The sequence below is a fragment of the Ixodes scapularis genome, unplaced genomic scaffold, assembly GCF_016920785.2.
Source record: "Ixodes scapularis isolate PalLabHiFi unplaced genomic scaffold, ASM1692078v2 PGA_scaffold4__175_contigs__length_147842914, whole genome shotgun sequence".
Classification (NCBI taxonomy): domain Eukaryota; kingdom Metazoa; phylum Arthropoda; class Arachnida; order Ixodida; family Ixodidae; genus Ixodes; species Ixodes scapularis.
Window position 1 is genome coordinate 48,192,885 of NW_024609879.1, and position 17,500 is coordinate 48,210,384.

At 45.1% G+C, this 17,500-nt stretch overlaps 1 pseudogene; it reads left to right on the top strand.

The window, feature by feature from the left end:
• Positions 1 to 11,575: 11,575 nt before the first annotated feature.
• Positions 11,576 to 13,086, top strand: LOC115313020 (annotated as a pseudogene).
• The last annotated feature ends 4,414 nt before the right edge of the window (positions 13,087 to 17,500 follow it).

The window sequence follows — 17,500 nt, forward strand, 5'->3', positions numbered from 1 at the left end:
GTTCCTTCTGCAGGGGACTGCGAGACATACTCTGAGTGCTTGTTCTTGAAGAGATTGGAGTTTTCTCAGGTTGGTAGGACTAAGTCTATTCATCACAAGAAGGCTGTAGCGAAGAACTCCAACAAATAAGGCGTTGTATAAAGGAAGGAGTGCCGCTGTTGAAGGACCCCAAGTTGTGCCGCTTATAAGGCGTCCTAAGGTAATAAACGCTGAAAGTCTGTTTTTGGAGATGTGAAAAATTTGAGCTCCATGTTAACCATTTATCGATATAAACTCCAAGAAATTTTTGAGATGGAACGTGTGGAATAGTAGTACCGTCAATTGATAAGGTGTAACGATCTACTTTCTTCGTAGTAAAAGCAATAACAGCAGATTTTGCAGGGCAGAACTCAAGGCCTCGCATAACCAAAAACCTTGATATGTTCTGGAGAGCAGCTTGCAGGCGTAATTGTATTCTCTTAGGAGACGCTGCTTACGTCCAAAGACACACGTCGTCATACAATGAGATATGTATAGAATACGGGATGAGTGCATGTAGACCAATGAGGGAGTTATTCAAGAGGACTGGACTCAGAACCCCTCCTTGCGGAACATCTTTGGCGAGAATATGGTAGCTGGTATCTCCATCACTCGTGCACACGAAGATTGTCCGATTGTGGAGGTAGTCGGCAATCCAGTCATAAATACGACCTCCGATACTTATTTATCTTAGGCCTTGCAGAACTGCTGACTGCTGAACATTATCAAAGGTTCCCCGAATGTCGAGAAGCACGGCCGTTGTGTGCTCGCCACGGAGCTTCCGATCATCGACATGAGCAACTGGGTCCATGACATTGTCGATAGAGCTTCGGCGTTGTCTGTGTCCTGTCACTGAATCCCGATAGAGTGAGTTGGATTTGAGAAATCCTTCCAGGTGCGAAAGAAACATTCGTTGCCGGCATTTTGCGATACAGCTTGTAAGCGCAATAGGTCTGTAGGATTTGATATCTAAAGGAGACTTACCAATTTTTAGGATGGGTACAACGGAAGTGTTTTTTTCATTCCTGAGTGGCACAGCCTGACAGTCAGGAAGCATTAAATACGTCTAAAAGATGTTGGCGGGCTTGAGGTCCAAGGTGTCCACGTGTGCCATACGTAATACCGTCTGGTCCGGGCGATGAAGAGTAATTGAGAGATGCCAGAACTTTATCGAGTTCAAATTTGCTAAAGATGTTGTCCGTCACTCTTGAAGTATGATCAGCAACATCTTCAAATCTCACCATTGTTGGATCGATAGTATTCACTGTTGACAGGCCTAAAATGAAGCACAGAAATCTTCAACACTCGCAAGAGCTGGCCTTCGCAAGAAGATTGAGAGAGCATTAAATGCTGTTCTCTGCTGCGGTGCACACCGTACCCCTGGGTATATGCCACATAAGTAACAAGGGGGCAGGTGGGACAAAAGAACCGCAAAAGCTTCTCCACGTTTTCTTTGAAAGTTTGTTAAGATGACGGCGCATGTGCTCTTAAGTTCTTCTACCATTGCGAATATCAGCAGGTAATTTTGTGAGCCTTGCACGCCTCACTGCGCTTCGGCGAATTGCCTGCAGTCGCTCATATTCTGCTTTAAACCGTGGTGCGTGACGCCGGAAGGTGTGCAGCTTTTGCTGCTTCCTTTCATGACAGTTGGTTGGCATATATAAACTCATGATAGGTACTAGTGTTTTAAAGGCGAACTTCTACGTCATTTTTAATTTCTTTCCAGTCGGTGTATGATACAGAATGACGCTTGGTGTTGACTTGGAAACCAGAAATTGTGGTGTAGGTTGGTACCACTCGAGTGCCACTGCCATGGCGCTCGACGTCTACGAACTAGGAGCTCCGTTAGAGCATCTCGCGTGGCACAAAGGCGACGTGTAAACAAGTACTGCTAGGGGTGGCTCGAGCAAAAGTCGGTAACCAATCATTCAAAACACAAAGGTCATGATCGCCTGCCAGATCAAGTAGCTCTTTTCCGCGACGCGTAGTTTTTGCCCTCCCCCGGGCCGCGTTATGAGCGTTAAAGTCTCCTGTCAATAAAACTGACCCTGGGCACTGTCTAATAATATCATCCAATCTAGCAACGTCAAACAGACAAACGGGGCTACATATGAAGCAATTATGGTGAATGAAGCCTTCCCCCTACGAACAGTTACACATGCGTATTCATTATTCGGGTGTGATGAGACATCATGGTGAACATTCGTGAAGTCTTTCCGGTGAGCTAGAAATGCCCGACTAATGCCACAATCCTTAGCCGACTGAAACACCTCGTATCCGGATAGGCGAAAATCTGCGGCTACACGCGATTCACATTTGGCTAAGATCGGGAACCGGTACTTGAATGCACACTGTCTGAAGACTGAAAGACGTGAAGTTAACCCTCTCGTATTCCACTGGAACACTGTGGCTTTTTTACATCATCTTCAAAAGAAGAGGTATTAGCCATTAGACTGATGCAAGCTGGTGATCATTGTTAGAATTGCGGGTGTAAAGACCATTATTCCCTGGAGGATGCTTTTAAAGGTGCAAGATGGCAGCTTGGAAGTAAAGCTTTCAAGGGCAGAAAAGATAAGACTTATCACGTCGGCGACCGTCATAAATCTAAGCGCTTTGAATAGGGGCTATATTGTGGACCGAGAACAGGCATCTGTGTTCCTGTTAGGCTGCTTGTTGCGTTTAGATGCAGGCGGCGGAGCAATTCTTGATGTCCCTGTAGCTACTTGTGGTTAATTGGTGGGCTCAATCTGAGCCCCCCCCCCCCCCCTTTTTGTTCGATGGAGTATGTTTTGGCTTAGCTTTTCTAGGGGTCCTCTGCTCTACTTGCTGCGGAGAGGCCGTCGAGGTTGATGATTCGTGAAGAGCATCCAGTGGCGGGAAAGACGACATAGGTGGAGTGTAGTCCTCAATAGAAGGGGTCAGTCGCGGGCCATGCACGAAGTTCTTTCTGTTGTTGAGCGCAGCCAACCGTACTTTACAATTTGCGTAGTGTGCTGGATGCTGTCCGCATTCGTATTCAACTTTTTTTAGACACATTTATTTCAGCATGATATAAAACCTTGATCTTAAGCCTAAAAATTAATGAACCATTATTGAAAATAGATTCAACGGCATATTTCAATAAAGGTTTTTTAACGTAGACTATTGTAATAAGCATTGGCATATAACTGTCGAACGGCATGCTCACTCAACGCGCATTAAAAGGAAAAAACCGAAGTACAGACCAAATCAGATCCCGTGCAATCACACTCATGATAATAATTTGTTTTCTTTAAAAATCCTGCGCTTTTAACGATTGAACGAATTTATTGAAATGCATCATTATAATGTTAATGATTATGTAGGAGCATTCACGAGACAAGTAGAGAAGCGGCCATTAAAAAAAGCGTCATGGATCTCAATTTACCGTCCGCCGCTGAACCTCTATAATCTTTGACGTGGACAGAACTACAACAGGGCTAAGAGGAAGGCCTCCTGCTTAGATAATTCCTTGGTTTTGAAAAGTTCTTTCAGAGTTCAACGACTGCTTTAAAGTGCGTATCTTGTGTACACCTAACTGTTTACAACAATCATGCAGCCATGGCGCCGAGCCCTGAATTGCGGCTCGCAGCAGATGCGTCTGAAAGGGCGGAACTGCGATCCCTAGCAGATGCGAAGAAATGGTGTTTGAAATGTCTTTTCTTTTTTTTTTTGCGAAAAACCCGAAATAAAAACGGGGTTTTGTTGCTGTATCAACCATCACGTAAAAAATAATTTTACTTTCGCTCTTCTTTTACAGGTTAAAAAGGAACAAGAATGTCTGAAATATGTTTTTGAGTTTTTTTGAGGTTGAGAAGAGGATTTGTCTTCGGTCCTAAAACATTCGTAGGAGAGCGAGCAACCACTGTGTAAAAATATGCAACTAATTCATAACGAAGAGCCCTTTAATCAACGATCAATGTTCTTGGTTGGACAGTGCCGTCCTATTTCTCCCACACTCGTTACATTGTACTTGGCGTGCAGAAGTTGAATCAAATCCGTCCTGCGATTATGAGTCAGTCAGCCACCATTTTGAAATGTATTAAGAAAGTGTCCAGGTGATTTTAAGTAATTAAAGAAACACTTAACACTCACCTATACGAGATATAAGCATGGCGGCATATCATTGAACGGACAATCAATTCTACTGAAGTCTTTTCAGACACGCGTAGACTTAAAGTGGACATCGTTTCAAATAATTCACTGGCTGGGCTAAAATTTTTAGACGAGTCCCTTTTTGCCCTTCAGCAGCTATTTAAGCGTAACGACATAACTGTGCTTCGTTAGATCCATAAAAGCCGTGGAAAGGTAAACTACTTTAATGTCAGAAACCCGTTCAAGAAAATAATTCCAATAATTTTGAATCAGCTGTGTCCTAGTCTTGCTATGACATGTCAGTAGTGAACAGCTAAACTTACATCTAGGGCCAGGACAAAAATGAACGACCCTAGGTTAAACAGAGGACGAGAATCGAAGAATGTGTTTTTCTGCAAAATGCGTTGCCAATTTCACGATTATAAATATCAGTCTTAATAATAAAGGAAATGAAGTCGAGGATTAAGATATAATTTTTTACGCGTTGTGAGTGGGGTCATTGTGAAAAAGGCTGTAATTTGCAGCTTTACTTCCCCTCGTACTGCTATAGGTGCCAGGTCCTATACCAAAGGAATTACACAAAACCATAAATAAATATTACGGAAGAACTGAAATTCGCTTCTCTGCACAAAGAAAATCAAGACAAAAAAAAATTAAAATTGCTGCGCCAAATGTCAGAAGGAAATAAACAAAGGACAACATATAAAGCGCAAAAGTGTAAGCACAGATCTTCCAAAGATACTGGCGACTCCACTAAAACCGACAATGCGTTGTGGCCAAGCCGACGATCTCCAAGAAAGGGTCGTTTCGCTTCTCGTCTGCCTTCGGGACCTAATTTTGAAGCTTCACGGACTTGTTTATTAAGTTCAGATAAATGACCGCGGCTCATCGCGGCAACAACGAAGTAAGAGATTCATTGCATCCATCGGCCATGTTTCAGCAAAAAGTTAAAAAAAAATGGCTTCTAGCGTCTATTCCTTGCGTTCACTTGGCGTGTTCCAGCGACAAAAAACAATAACCGGTCTTTGCAGTTTATTCACCGCATCCATCCGTCATACAGCTGCAACGAATTCCGACAACTGTCATCAACCTCTGCTCATTGCGTTCACTTGACGTATTCCAGCGGCAAAAACCAATAACCGCAATAACCGGTATTTACAGTTTATTCACCGCATCCATCGGTTATACAGCTGCCACGTTTTCTGACAATTGGCATCTATTATCTATTCACTGCATTCACTGCGCGTGTTCCAGGGTTGGGCAGAAATACCCTAAAATGTACTTGAAGATACAAACGCTGGAGTGCATGAAAAAGACAGTCAAGATAATAATACTGAAATACATTTATAAAAAGGTATTGCGATATTCATCAGAAATGAATTGAGTATAAAAAAGATAGTCTAAAATATAAATGCTGGAATAAATGTGTCTGTGATTGAAATACGGATTCAAGAATATCTCTTAATCACTATTTTGCATATCCCTCGTAAAACTGGCTGTTTACGCTTTCTATTGTATGCGAGAAACAAACACACAAAAAAGCATATATGATCAACAACACTCTCAACAATTATATGAAGCCTTCTTTAAAATCGCCAAGTTATTACTGACTGGAAGTTTAAACCGGAATTTCGACGTTGTCGTTCTTGTCATAGAAAAAAAAAACGGGAGACAAGGAGCTAAAAAGCACTAGAACAACACCGTCTAAAAAAAAAACGGCGCAACAGCGATTTTTTTTTTTTTATTTGTTGAGAGGAAAAAGGATGCCAGAGAAATTAGCCGGGAGCCATGTCCTGACTGGCTACTGTGAGTAGGGAGGGGGAATGAGGGATATGAGAGGTTAAATAAGTAAAGTATCACACACACAAAAACAAATAGTAGGAAGATTGGAACTTGTGCAGCTTTAAAATCTCTTGTCTAGGCCTGTCTCCGACAGGAACCTGACGAGGGCGTTCGTGGCTCTTGCAGCAAAAGACTCATTTTCCCAGGAGCCTGGTATAACTTTCACGGCGAGGGAAGTTCCAGGAGATACGTTCAGCTGCGCGCGCAATTGAAGTCGTTCATCTTCGTAGTTAGGGCACTCTGTCATTTTATGTTTTAAATCCTCAGTAATGCCACATGTAGTGCAATTTGGAGAGTTCATTCGACTAATGCAAAATAGGTAACGTTTTGTATGCGCAACTTTCAGGTGTATCCTATGAAACACAGCCTCACGTCGCCGTTTAAGACCTGCAGGTGTTCGAAATGTTAAGGGTGGGTCAATGATTCGCAGGGATGTCGTCTTGTCAGCGGCATCTTCCTAGAGACGTGCGTCGGTTGTTTTTCCGACGCTTCTGATGTCCGTCCTGGTAAATGGGACTTGCATTAGTTCAGTGGATGTTTGAACTGGCTTTGCAACAGGATCAGCCATTTCGTTGCCCGGAATTCCGCAATGGCTGGGTATCCACTGAGAGGACATCGAGTGGCCTTGACACACTCTGTCGTAATGGAGTTGAAGTATTTGTAATAGCAGTTGCTCATAAGGGCTGTTCTTGCTTGGGCAGTCAAGGGACTGCAGCGATGACTTAGAGTCTCTCATTATCGTCCAGGAACGAGGAGGCGTTGCAATAATAAATCTTAACGCTTCACGAATTGCTACAAGCTAAGCAGCTGTTGACGACATTCGATGTGAAATATTATAACCATTTGTATGGGTGAGTGCGGGAATTACAAAGGCAATAGAGGAGCTAGTACGAGTCGTGGATGCATTCGCGCAGATCTGGCAGGGGAGGAACGTCGTGTGTACAACACAGACAGAGAAAACTGCCGCAAGGCGACTGCAGAAAGAATTACCTTTTTAGGTATTCCTGGGCTAGTTGTATAGACATGTTGCGAGAAGAGGAACCATGGGGGCGCGGTAGGTAGAACATATTCTTGAAACGTAGTCGGTATGATGTGAGTGTGGTCTAGAATCTGCTGTCCGGTGCGGATGTAAAAATACCCTTCTAGTAAGTCAGCCAGGTGATGAGCGCGATGTTTTGTTAAGTGTAGAATTTGATTCCGGACAGTGTCCTGGGTACGAATGACTATTATTAGAAGGCAGTGAGATTCGGCAATGGTGTCAAAGGTGGATGTAGATTTAGGGACTCCGAGACATATTTGATTGATTAGGGGCTTTCCGGCGCAACAGCGACATGGCCATACTGCGCCAAACTTAGATATTTACGCAAAGCAGAGAGTGCTATTTAATGTAGAAGTAAAAGTCAAATAATCTTGCAGATGACAAAATGCTGAGAAGGGCCTAATTATCTGTGGTGATCACATACTATAGAAAGAGCATATTGAAAAAGCTAGAACTTATGCAAAAAACCTGTTTTCTCAAGGAACATAACAACACGTTCAAAAGGAATGATCGGCTGCTCGCCAAGTACTAGTGCAGGATGAAATGGAATACAACAGATTGCGAATTCCGGAAAACAGGAGCGCCTTCCTTCTGGAAGGGCAGAGCAGAGACCAAGAATATGCCCGACCGTCAAGATCTCACTACAGTGTTCGCAAAAAGGTGGATCTGCCCCATGCAACAATTACGCATGGGTGGCGAAAGAATCACTAAGCCTCAAGCGACAAAGTAATATTTCAGGAGACCGGGCTTTATGGGAAGAGCTCTGCCATATTCCTAAAACAGGCTTGATAGAGTGCAGCTTATTGTCATGCTGTTGACTCCATTCTGTTTGTCATTTTAGGAAAATGGCTGCCCTAGAAATAGGTTTCAGGTTTTGATGTGGTAGCTGCAGGCGTGTTTCCAGCGAGTTTTTGGAAGATGCCGCAAGCCTGTCAGCCTTCTCATTGCCACTGAGCCCAACGTGGCTGGGTACCCAGCAAAATATGATGTCAAGCCCCTTTTGTAGGCCCTCATTTATTTTTGCACGCATAAGCTGGATAGATTGCGCTTTGAATCCTTTACAGAGCTGATTGCAATTATAAGACTTTGAGAATCAACAAACACGACGGCCTTCACTGTATGGCTTTCTATATTTTAGTCCAGTGTTTTTAATACACTTTAAAGTTCTGCAGTGAAGATACCAGCAACGCTGTTCAACCGCTGAACGCTTGTAAATGATTCAGAGTACACAGCAGATCCAACAAAAGAGGAGGTCTCTGCGCCGTCGGTACAAAACTGTGCATAATCTTTGTATTTTTTTTAGTACCTGATCAAACTTCTGCTGGATGATTTTTGGAGAAATGTTACGTTTGTTGAACCTGGTGAAACAGTAATCGCAGGTGACTGGCAGCAGATCCGAAGGCGCAACAGTGTAGGTCCTTTGGAGTAAGCATATGTCATTCAGTTCGAGACTAAGAGATTTACGGATGTCCCCAAGGCGAAGACTGAGCGGCCCCACAATACTAGGCTTATTTTGAAAAAAAGGGGAATAATTAGAGTAAGGCACACAGCGGTATGTTGGATGGTCAGGGTAGAGAGGACTTTGTATGCGTAACAGGCACGTATCCAGGGGGGTGGCCCAGGCCCGGGCCCCTCCCAAAATCTTCCATTTTGCTATTTATTTACAGGCACGTATCCAGGGGGGTGGCCCAGGCCCGGCCGCCCCCTCCCCCCCCCCCCCCCCCCCCCCCCCCCCGAAACAAAATCCTGGTTACGTGCCTGAGGCGTAAAACAAGCTAATATATTGCCGTCTTTTTCCAGCAATATCTGATTTGTCTCTACACATAAACTGAGGATTGATGTCCGAAAAGCCCCCCCCTCCCCCCCCCTTTGGCAAGTCAAAAGCCAAGGTGGTGAACAGGATCTAACATCTTGAGGGCCGATGACCTGGCCGATCCGTAAACTACTGCTCCGTAATCAAGGCGGGAACTGACGAAGGAGTTATACCGGCGCAGCAGACACTTTCTGTCAGATCCCCATGACCTGTGTGACAAGACTTTGAGGATATTAGCAGATTTAAGGCATTTAAGTGTTAGCTGTTTCAAATGTGAAATAAAATTTAGCTTCCTATTAAAAATAAGTCCTTAGAACTTGTGTTCATTTCGGGTACTAATTGGAGTTCTATTGATTTCTAATGATGGATCCAGCGTTATTCCACGTTTTAGAGAGAACGGTATACGCACTCCGTTTTCTCAGGTGAGAACACAAAACCATTTTCGACGGCCCACTTTCTCATTTTATTTATTGTGAGCTGCAGCTGGCGTTCACAACTGGGCAGCTTGCAAGAAGAAACTGATATTTGAACGTCATCAACGTACAAGGTGTAAGACACAGTGCGTGATATTACCTTCGAAAGAGAGTTGATTTTCACGGCAAATAATGTAATGCTCAAAACACCCCCTTGTGGCACCCCATTCTCCTTAATAAAGAGGTCTGAATATGTGGTACCTAGTCTAACTTTGAATGTTCGGTCAGAAAGAAAACTTTTTATAACACAAAGCATGCGACCACTTAAACCACATGCGAACAGGTCCCTAAGTATTCCACACCGCCATGCCGTGTCGTACGCCTTCTCCAAGTCAAAGAAGACTGACACGCAGTGCTGCCTGTTTACAAAAGCGTTACGTATAGTCGTTTCCAGGCGCACTAGGTGGTCAACAGTTGACCGCCCTCCATGAAATTCACACTGGTTCCGATAGAACAAACCCTGCATTTCAAGAAAGTACACAAGACTCCTATTGATCATTCGCTCAAATATTTTGCCAAGACTGCTTGTAAGTGCAATGGGCGGCAGCTGGATGGAACAGACGAGTCTTTGCCAGGTTTCAACAATGGGATAACATGGGCCTGTTTCCTGGCTTGGGGAAAGTATGCCTGCGACCGCAGATGATTCAAAAACCAAAGCAAAGTTTCCAGAGATTTTGGGACCAGCTGACGAATAATCTCGTAATGAATCCTCTCGGGGCCAGGGGCCGACTCTTTCTTAAGACTAAGAGCCAACTTAAGTTCATGCATTGTGAAAGGTTTGTTGTATCCTGCAGTATTTCCTCCAGACATACTAATGCGATGGCATTCTGCACGAGCCTCGAATTGTCTAAATTCTGCCCTGTAATTATCGCAGCAAGAAACATTGTGGAACTGCTCTCCGAGAACATTAGCCACATCTCTGTAGCGGGATTGTAGGAGAATGGAAAAGAGGAATCGCAAAAGCGTGATAATCACCCTTGATTTTGCGGTATGGATTCCAAACTTCCTTGAACGAAACAAAACTGTTGATTGAAGAGACATACTTCATCCAAGTTCCTCGTTTAGCTCGTTTCCTCGTTCATCGAGCTTTTGCTTTTCTCCTTTTGAACTCGATTCTATTGAGTAGATCAGGGTACCGTCTGAACGTATCCCAGGCTTTATGCTGTTCTTTTTCTGTAGATGCACAGTCTTTGTTCCACCATGGCTTCGGCATGTTTTCAAAAGTCTGCGTAATAGCCTCTAATTTTAAAAAGCCCCCAATCCGCCTTTTCTAACTTCCACCTAGGAACGCGCTTTAAAATGGTGGGAAGTGCGACGTTGCTTTTTAGAATGACCGGAAAGCGGTCGCTCGCAAAAGGTTTTTTTTTAAACGTTCCAAGAAAAACAAGGAAACAATGAGGGTGATGAAATAGACAGGTCGATGGGTGTGGAAGGGTCATGACGTGCACTGTAAAATGTTGGCTCTTTGTTATTTAAAAGACACAAACCTGAAGACAGTAATAGACGCTCTATGATCTTGCCACGAGAATCAAGTCGGTCACTGCCCCACAAAGGATTGTGAGCATTAAAATCGCCTAAAATTAAGAAGGGCCCTGGCAGTTCATCAATAAGACCTTCGAGTTCATGACTATGAAGTGGAACATGTGGGGGAAGATATAAGGACACAATGGTAATGAGACGGTCAACTAAAACACGGGTTGCCACAGCTTCAAGTGGTATACGAAGAGGAACCTTAGCACATCCCAAGCAGCACGGATTTTGTCAAGCAATGGCCAGTGTCTGGCGATGGTCTTTTGGCCAGTGGCCAGAGAGTGGCCATTCATTGGCTAATGCTTGGCCGATGGCTGATGGCCAGTGGCCATTGGCCAATGGCCATATAAAAGCCAGTCATCAGCCAGTCTCTGGCCACGGTGGCTCGGTGGCTGTGCCACAACGCAGACCACTAATCCGTTCAACTTTTTCGTGCAGATGTTCTCCTTCATTCTCCTCCGCGCTTTGCTCCCGGTGCTGGCTTCCTCGGACGGCACGACAGCATGCACAATCTGGAACAACGAAGACCAAGCAAGCAGCTACCACCCGGCCATCAGCAACGCCTCGTCACGTCCGGCAGACTCGTCACTCAAGCAATTGATCCTCGGCCAAGTGTGGAGGGCCCCATCGTCATCAACAGCCGCTTACCCGCCCACTATAAACCAGCCGACGCAGCCGATGTCGCTCTGTGGGCTCGGTGGCTGTGCCACAACGCAGACCACTAATCCGTTCAACTTTTTCGTGCAGATGTTCTCCTTCATTCTCCTCCGCGCTTTGCTCCCGGTGCTGGCTTCCTCGGACGGCACGACAGCATGCACAATCTGGAACAACGAAGACCAAGCAAGCAGCTACCACCCGGCCATCAGCAACGCCTCGTCACGTCCGGCAGACTCGTCACTCAAGCAATTGATCCTCGGCCAAGTGTGGAGGGCCCCATCGTCATCAACAGCCGCTTACCCGCCCACTATAAACCAGCCGACGCAGCCGATGTCGCTCTGTGGGCTCGGTGGCTGTGCCACAACGCAGACCACTAATCCGTTCAACTTTTTCGTGCAGGTTAGTAAATCGTGCAGTCTTTTCTCTAAAAAAACAAGTAACTACTTTTTGATACAGCTGCCGAGCCCGCAGTGTTGCGTTGTCATTTCGATTGAGTGCTTCCATGTCATCCGTTCCTTGCTGTTGCAATCGGGGGACATCGAAACTAATCCTGGTCCTGATACTAACGCCATACTAGCCGAGCTAAAAAAAACTATCCACCGGTCAATCGAAATTACTTGCAGAGGTACAAGACCTTAAAACCCAGCTATTAACAACAGATAAAGCGATATCAGATTTAAGCGGGCGCATGACTGCGCTCGAAAACCATTATCAAAATCTCGCCCCCGTGCGCACCGAATTAGAAAATGTAAAAATCGAGACGGCTCAGACGGCCCGTTTGGTCTGTGGCTTGGAGGCACGCTTCGACGATGCCGAAAATCATTCTCGACGCAACAACCTCATTTTCTATGGCATCCCTAACTCCACTGGACCAGAAACGTTTGCCCAATCAGAACAGCTCGTCATCCGGCACTGTCGTGATCACTTGAACATAACCATAGACCCCAAAGAAATAGAGCGTGCACATCGTCTTGGACATCACACATCTGACCGCCCTCGCCCAGTAATCGTTAAATTCACGTTCTATAAGACAAAAGACACCATACTATCTAATGGCCGCAAGTTCAAAGGAACAAGTTTCAGTGTTGGCGAAGACTTTTCTCGACCCGTACAAAATGCTCGCAAACACCTACTTGCGTTTGCAAAAAGCAAAAATACGCCGTTTTCTTTACGGTTTAAAACACTACTTATGGGCCCGAAACGCTATATTTTTGATGAACCATCACAGACAGTAAGGGAAACAGCATAGCAATTGCCCCGTCAGAAGAAAATAACAGCCCCCTCTCGGAATTCTACCAAAACTAATCTTTCATTTTCCGTAATCTTCACCAACGCGCGAAGCTTTCTTCCGAAACGAGAAATTTTGTCTAATCTCGTGTTGTCCTCTTGTAGTAATTTGTTGATATTAACCGAAACCTGGCTGTCTAAAGAAATCACTGATGCTGAAGTTCTGGCCGATTTGCCGGACTTCCGCCTTTATAGAAATGACCGCCAAGCCACACGAGGAGGAGGTGTTCTCATCGCCGTACACCAGCAGTTGTCATGTTCTATTGTTAACATTACATCCGACCTTGAAATACTATGGATCATATGTCGCGCTTCACCTCAGACGGTTCTTTTGGGAGTCTGCTACAGGCCTCCCCATTCTTCTCCTGACTTTTCTTGTAAACTTAATAACATCTTTAGTGAATTCGCCTTAACGTACCCGAATGCGCATATCCTTCTCTTTGGAGACTTTAACTACCCGCAAATAGACTGGAGCAACCAGATCCCCTCAGCTATAGGCAATGAAGCCGCAAGAGATTTTATTAACGTATGTCTTGATTTTAACCTTGTTCAACTAGTATCCGAACCCACACGTGTTTCACGGGATTCTGCAAACATCCTAGATCTAATACTAACCAGTCATCCCGAAAGCCTATCATCGGCTACTTATCTCCGCGAAGTCAGCGACCACAAAGTAATCCATGCTACCTTCAACTTTTGCCCGGTACGACACCAAACAAGCGATAAAAGAATTCGTCTATATGATAAGGGAAATTATGAAGTAATAAACAATGAGCTAAACGCCTTTCTTCCAATTTTTGAAGCATCATTTTCTAATCGCTCTATTAATGCAAACTGGATAATGTTCAGAAATAAATTAAATGAACTTGCAAATAAATTCATCCCACTAATTACGTTCCGTGAGAATCGACAGAAACCCTGGTTTACAAAGTCTTTGAAAAAACTAGGTAACAAAAAAAAACGTCTTTTCCGCTCGGCCAAGCGGAATGGAAACCCCTGCGCATGGGAAAAATACTACGCAGCTGAAGACTCCTATCTGGCATTTATACGTAACGCAAAGCATTCCTTTTTTTATGATGACTTACCAAAGATCTTAATTAACAATCCTAAAAAATTTTGGCAAGTTATAAATCCCCAAGAGACGCGCATCATTAGCCTGACAAACGGAGCGGGCGAAATAGTCACTGACACCGAGTGCGCCAACGCTTTTAACTCCGCCTTCTTTTCCGTGTTCACCGAAGAAACCGATGTCCCTCCCTCTTTAATACCTTCTAACGCAGTATCTACTATGCCAGCTCTCACATTCTCTGTAGATGGCATCTCATCATTAATTGAAAATATCAAACTCTCATCGTCAGCCGGCGTTGACGGAATTAACTCAAAACTTTTAAAAAATACCAAACGTGTATCTGCTGTGTACATGACCATGTTGTTTTCACAATCACTTTCTACAGGCATCTTACCGGACGACTGGAAGGTGGGAAGGGTCGTTCCGGTCTACAAATCGGGTAACAAGGACTCCCCACTAAATTACCGTCCCATCTCTTTAACAAGCGTCCCCTGCAAAGCCATGGAACACGTCATCTACACTCATATAATTAATTTCCTAGACTCTATAGACTTTTTCCACCCCTCCCAGCACGGTTTTCGTAAGGGCTTCTCTTGCGAAACTCAGCTTGCACTCTTCGTTCATGACTTGCATTTTAATCTTGACCATAACCTTCAAACCGACGCTGTTTTTTTAGATTTTGCCAAAGCATTCGACAAAGTACCGCACCAGCGCCTCCTACTAAAACTTTCCCAATTAAATCTAAACACTGCTATTGTTCAATGGGTCCAGGAATTTCTGTCTAATCGGTCTCAGTTTGTCTTTGTTAACAACCACTCATCTAACCCTCTCCCAGTAACATCAGGCGTCCCACAAGGATCTGTCCTCGGCCCGCTCCTGTTCTTAATATACATAAATGACTTACCATCGCATCTGTCATGCCGCATTCGTATGTTTGCGGATGACTGCGTTATTTATCGTACAATCACTAACAGCTCCGACCAGTCATGCCTGCAGAATGACCTTAACCATGTGCAAGAATGGTGCGACTATTGGCAAATGACCCTTAATCCCAGCAAATGTAAACTTGTATCATTCCATCGTCGCCGTAACCCCTTTCTTTTTACGTATACAATTGCTAGCGTCACCGTCGAATCTGTAGAATCATTTAAATACCTAGGTGTAACACTGTCGAACGATTTATCTTGGCGCGCGCATACCACCAACGTCATATCAGCCGCAAACAGAGTCCTTGGATTTCTAAAACGTAATCTACGCCATGCCCCGAAGCACGTACGTTTACTTGCGTACAAATCACTTGTTAGATCAAAACTCGAATACGCATCTGCCATCTGGAACCCTCACCAAGCATATATTACTAACGAACTTGAATCTGTTCAAAATCGATCCACTAGGTTCATTCATTCTGCCTACTCATACGATATCAGCGTTTCATCCTTAAAAGCAGAATGCGGCCTAACACCTCTCTCTCTTCGCCGTCGCACTTCCAGCCTCTCCCTCTTTCACAAGTTTTACTACAGCTCGCTCAACCATGCACCTTACATTGTGCCCCCATCACGCATATCTCTGCGCATTGGTCATCCACTTCAAGTAACACTCCCACGTGCCCGCACTACTACTTTTTTAGCCTCCTTTTTTTCTCAGGCAGCTGCAGACTGGAACGGCCTTCCCCACCACGTCGCCGCCATCACATGTCCGTCCGTATTCATGGAGACTGTCGTCAACCACCTTCCGACATGAATGTCTGTTAAAAATGCTTTTATGTGTAACCCACCCCTTATGTAATACCCCTAACGGGGTCTTTAAGGTAATAAAATGAAATGAAAAATGAAACTGTCTGGCTACTTGGCCAAGGACCATTGCCAGCCATTGGCCAATGATTGGCCAACTCTGTGCTGCTTGGGATGCTACTCCTCTCCGTACAACCACAACAACACCACCAAAAAACAGGGCTCACAAACGATCTTTCCTAAAAACACGGTGACGACGTAAAATATCAGTGTGAGTGTTCTTAAGATGAGTTTTCTGCAAACAGACAGCAATAGGCTGCAGCTAGTCCAGAAAATAATGAACGTCATCTATGTTTCGTATGTTTCGTAGTAGACCCCGGCAGTTCCACTTCAGGAAGCCAACGTCACCCATTTGTTTGCGTGCTTAAGATGTAGCTAAGATGTGGGGTTCGTAGCTGTGACCAAGTGGACAAAGGTTAGCTTGGGTTGGTTGGGGCAGTGACACGTGGAGGTTTTTTCTTCTGATCCTCTTTTCCAGGGGCAGATTTTATGCCTCCCTTGGCAGGTGGAGGTGGTTCTGTTGGATCGACAGATACTTCCATGGCCTCCTCCTCCCGCTGGGAAGTGGAAGAAGTGGGCCCCTCACTACTGTGAGAGAGAGTGGCGTCTAGCACCACTCGAGGCTTCGGGCCAAGACGATGAGGCATCGTCTTGGTACGTGGCAGTTTTGGCGGGGCTGCCGGGGTCTGTGAACAAACAGAGGCCTTGCTTGGAATCTGGGGGCTGGTGGAGCACTCAAAGTCTCAAGGACTGTACTGAGTGCCCACCGATTCCTTGAGAGGCGGCGCTGCCCCCCTGGCAGCCGCCTCGGCATAGGTGCCTCCTCGGAGGAAGGAAAATCGTTTCCTTGCCTCAGGGTATGTAAGATTCTCTTTTACCTTTAACGCCAAGATCTTCTATTTTTCTTGAAATTTCGGACAGGCTCGAGAGTAGGTTGGATGGGCACCGGAGCAGGTGACGCACTTGAGAAGTGTACCCTCGCATGTGTCAGCTGGATGGTCTGTAGCTCCACACTTCGCGCACGTCGTTTTTCCGCGACACGTGACCGAGCTGTGACCGAATCTCTGGCACTTAAAGTATCGCCTCGGGTTAGGTATATAAGGGCGCACTTTACAGTAAAGATAGCCGGCTTTGATACTCTCGGGCAGTACAGTAGAAGCAAAAGTGAGAACTAGATACTTAGAGGGTTCTCCTGTCCATATCTGCGTATAGAGATTCGTCGCACGGCGACCACTCTTTGCCCAGAAAGGCCCTCCAAGATCTCGTCCTTGCTAGATTCTAGCAGGTCATCCTCCGAGATGACTCCCAGACAACTGTTCAAGGTGCGATGGGGGGTGACGGATACTTTGTAGTCATAATATCTTGTTTATATCCAAAAGAACCCCCCTGCGTAGTCTATTTTCTACTTCAACGAGCAGGTCACCGGATGCTAGTTTTTTTGCTTTAAGGTTTTGACCCTTTAGGCTTTCTAAAGTCTTTGAAATAAGGAAGGGTGAGGGCTTAGCAAGTGGTTTTTCATTTTGTTCCGAGTGCATTACCAGAAAGCGACTGAAGCTATTCTGGGCTGTGGCTGATGTCTCTTTGGTGAATACTTCGGTCGGGACAGTTTCAGAGTCCAATCAGAGGAGGTGTTTTGTTTGGAACCCATATGAAGGGCAAAAACACTTCAGCGGCCGTAGCGCACCACGCACCGCGGAGTCCAACAAGGGAATAGATAACATCTCATAACAGGTTTGTCTTGTCCGAGTACGTTACTCTATCAGTGCTACCAGGATGCCATAACCAAGTGTGGGTCAAGAAAAAGTTTTGTCGCCACCCAAGGTTAGCTCTTGCCGCCAAAAAAGGTGAAAGCGAAGAATATGAGAAAGG